Raw genomic sequence first — 4,041 nt, 5'->3', positions numbered from 1 at the left:
CGATACCTGAAGTGCTTGGCATGGCTACATCTCGCCGCTGGGTTGTTCTTGGCGGAAAATTACAGCCAGGAAACCACTGGGGTGCGAGGCACCTCCTGCAGCCCTTCCCGGCCTCCGCCCCCCGCTGGAGCCTGCGCGCACCCCGGTCTAGAACGGCCTCCCTGCAGCCGGGGGGAAGGTGCCGGGGCCTGTCTGAGCGCCCAGAGGGTACAAGGGGGAAGGTGCGCGGGCCTGTCCGAGCGCCCAGAGGGTACAAGGGGGAAGGTGCGGGGGCCTGTCTGAGCGCCCAGAGGCTACAAGGTGGCTGCTCCGCTCAGAGTTCTGGCTCACTGCTCTTTCTTTTCCTCGCGGCCCCTTCTTCCTCACCGTGTCTGCGGCTCTGACACTGCTGGCTGCCCCCAACCCCCACGTGAGGGTCAGGGTTAGCGCTGCTTCTGCAAAAATGACAGGAGGAGAGACGAGGTCTAGGCTTTCATTTGGGACTTAGGCTCGCAAATCACGTAAGTTTATGTGTTCATTCTCTGACCTAGAAAAGCGGAGAAAAGATGTTGCCCTGACACAATTCGAAAACCTCCGAGGAAGGTAAGTGCAAAGTATTACTTTATGCTAAAATGACATGTTTTGTTTTGAAGTCAGATTAAACGTTAGGGTTACCCCCATACCTTGGATGACATTTTATCGTCTTGGTTGTCATTCTGTGGAAGACATCAGCGGGCATTCTATTCATCGCTGTTAAAATGCCTTAAACTAGAGGAAAATGTAGGACTCTTTCAGTTGTTAAAATATCAAATGTTTTCATAAAGTCAAAGTATCTTAATTTGAAAACAACACATTCATATTGAGTGTAATTATCTTCAACGTAGCTGATTAACAAAATTGGCTGCATTGAAGACTTGGGGAATACGTTACGCATTCACCTTTCTAAGTAGTACTTCCCCACCATTCTTAATTTGAGACTTTGTTCCTCTCTCTCATACCTTGACCATATTGTTAAATTAGCCCTGATCCTAGTACTATGTGCTTCCCTGGCCCTGTCTCTGTTAAACTCCCTCCAAATATTTCTAGGGTGCTCAAGAGATGTCTTATTAGTAGACAATAGTATATCACATCATAAATCCATTCTTCAATGATTTACTTTCTGTCCGTTTTTTCATCCCTTTGGTTGCCTCACTGCACCCATTGTTGCTCGTTTTGCTGGGTGTTGCCCCTTTTGTCAGGCAGCTCTTCTGTGTGCATTGTTGCTGCTGTTTCTGCATATAGCAGGTGATGAATGTACAGGTAATATGGAGATGCCAAAGTTCATTGTCCATTAGCTGTGATATACTCTGTCAGAGGGTTAAAATGGTCTGCAGTGTATTCTGTCAGTGGTTTTAAAATAAACAGGTGCTTTCATTTTTTAAGACGTGCTTATTTATTTCAGAGAGGGAGGGAGGGAGGGAGAGAGGGAGGGAGAGAGAGAGAGAGAGAGAGAGAGAGAAACATAAGTGATGAGAGAAAATCATTGATTGGCTGCCTCCTGCACAACCCACACTAGGGATTGAGCCCACAACCCAGAATTGAACCATGACCTCCTGGTTCAGAGGTCGACTCTCTCAACCACTGAGCCATGTTGACTGGGCGGTGCTTTCATTTTTATTAACAGCCTTCTCTCTCCTTAGAGCCCAGATGAGAATCCATGGTGATCTGAGCTAGGGATAATTCCCAGTCTCGGGAATTGTGGTGCATTCAAAATTACTCCTCTCTTCTAAGCACCAAGATTTTGTTTCAAGATCAAGCTACCTCATCTTCTCTTGTCTAAACGTGGACAATAAGTTTATTCACAGGAGGCTCCACGTCTTTCCATGTAAATAGATTTCAGATGGCTGTTGTCCTATTTTTTTCAGAGTTGCTCAGATATGCCTGAACCCTGATGATGGAAACAGCTTAGACTATATACTTGGGGAATAATTGAGAGTGTTCCCCTTCCCAATAAATTCACGCAGTCAGATCTGTATACGCACTAATAAATTCCCATGTTGGCAGATGAAAACTTTGCTGAGCTTAGCAAATACCTTTTTGATGTTTAAGTAGTCCATAGTATAAATGCCAACCATCTGTTGAAAGCCAAACAATAAACTGTGAATAGTACAGTCAATGCACAGACAATTTTCTCACTTGTTGTTTGTACTTAAATATTAGCCAGTTATCAAAAGTTGATACATAGGCACTCTTTGAGACGAGCCTCTGTTGCTAAACTCAGATAACGGCATTTTTATTTTTATTTTAATGTGCCACTCCCCATTCCATAAGAGAACATGGGGCCTCCTTATAGAAAAAGGTGTACAACATTTAGTCCATTGTCAGGTAACTTGTTCTCTAATGGTAGAGGTAAGGCAATTATATGAAATGACTAAATAATTCAAGGAAAGTCAACTAAAGAATGGAGAATGACTAAATAATATAAAGTATAATAAGTGACTTAAAAGAAATGTCAATAAGTTGCTTTAGGATGTTCAGAGATGGACAAGATAACATCACAAACTGTAAAAGATCATATCAAAAGGAACAACATTTATGCTAATAGCACACTTCTCAACATGAACAAGAGACATCTGAAGTCACAGCAATAATATTTTGAAAGGGCTGAAAGAAAATACCTGTAACCCAGAATGCCATGCCCATCTAAGTTATTATTTAAAAGTGAGGGCTATGCCCTAACCGGTTTGGCTCAGTGGATAGAGCATCAGCCTGCGGACTCAAGGGTCCCAGATTCGATTCCGGTCAAGGGCATGTACCTTGGTTGTGGGCACATCCCCAGAAGGGAGTGTGCAGGAGGCAGCTGATCGATGTTTCTAATGCTCGATCCCTCTCCCTTCCTCTCTGTCAAAAATCAATAATATATATATATATATATATTTTTAAAAGTGAGGGCTAAATAAAAACATTTTTAGAAACAGAAGTGGGGCCCTAGCCAGTTTGGCTCAGTGGATAGAGCGTTGGCCTGTGGACCAAAGGGTCCCGGGTTTGATTCTGTTCAAAGGCACATACCTCAATTGCAGGCTCCTCCCCCGTTTCTGGTTACAGGGAGAAGCCACCGGCCCAGGCTGAGCAAGAGGTTGAGGGGTGAGGTGAGAGCTTGGAAGGAGACAAGTCACAATATCAAAACCTGGAAAGAGGTCAGATCAGAAAGGGGAGCAAAGGGGCCTGGGGGAGTTTTCAGGGCAGAGCTAGCCATGTCCAAACCCACAGTGTGCTGAACTGATTGGGAAGAAGAAAATTTGTCAAATTTTAAAATCACAAAAATAGACCTGTTTGAGAGAGAAAGAAAGAAAGAAAGAAAGAAAGAAAGAAAGAAAGAAAGAAAGAAAGAAAGAAAAAGAAAAAGAAAAGAAGGAGAGAAGTGGGAATTTATCACCTCTCTTTATAATTATTATAGAAAGTTACCGGAGAAACAGTAGGAATAAGTCTGTTAAACCCAGGACAGAGTAGACTGCAGGAAGAAATGGCACAGAAGCTGATCATCAACATATGGGAATATTGAAACAATTATTGCATATATAAAATAGTAATGGTGCTGACTCATTAGGGTGTTTAAAACATGATGGGAACACAATAAAAACTGAGAGAATATTGCCCTGGCTTCTGTGGCTCAACTTGGTTGAGGGTTGCCCCATGCACCAAGAGTCAAAGGTTTGATTCTGGTCATGCCCGGGTTGTGGGTTCCGTCCCTGGTTAGGGTGCATGTGGGAGGCAGTGGATCAATATTTCTCTCTCACATCAATGTTTCTCTCTCTCTCTCTCAAATAAATAAAACATATAAAAAGAAACAGAATATGATATAGAAAGTAAATGTGAGTAGTTCATGATAAAAACTCTCAGTAAACTAAGAATAGAAGGCATCTTCCTCAACTAAAGAAAGAGTATCTGTCTACAAAAAAGCCACAGCTAACATAATACGCAAATGAAAAGACTGAATATTTTCCCCCTAAGATTGGGAACAAGATAAGGGTGTCAGCTCTCACCAGTTCTATTCAACATTGTACTGCAGCCTAACATATTCTT

At 42.8% G+C, this 4,041-nt stretch overlaps 1 long non-coding RNA gene across 1 annotated transcript in view; it reads left to right on the top strand.

The window, feature by feature from the left end:
• Positions 1–265: 265 nt before the first annotated feature.
• Positions 266–4,041, top strand: part of LOC107182820 — a 7,519-nt gene continuing 3,743 nt past the window's right edge. Inside the window, exons 1-2 of the long non-coding RNA XR_001513570.1 lie at positions 266–582; positions 2,801–2,803. This is a non-coding gene — a long non-coding RNA (uncharacterized LOC107182820). The remainder of the gene's footprint in view (positions 583–2,800; positions 2,804–4,041) is intronic.

Source organism: Myotis davidii, unplaced genomic scaffold (genome assembly GCF_000327345.1).
Source record: "Myotis davidii unplaced genomic scaffold, ASM32734v1 scaffold637, whole genome shotgun sequence".
Taxonomy (NCBI): Eukaryota; Metazoa; Chordata; class Mammalia; order Chiroptera; family Vespertilionidae; genus Myotis; species Myotis davidii.
This window is presented reverse-complemented; position numbering and strand designations above follow the sequence as displayed.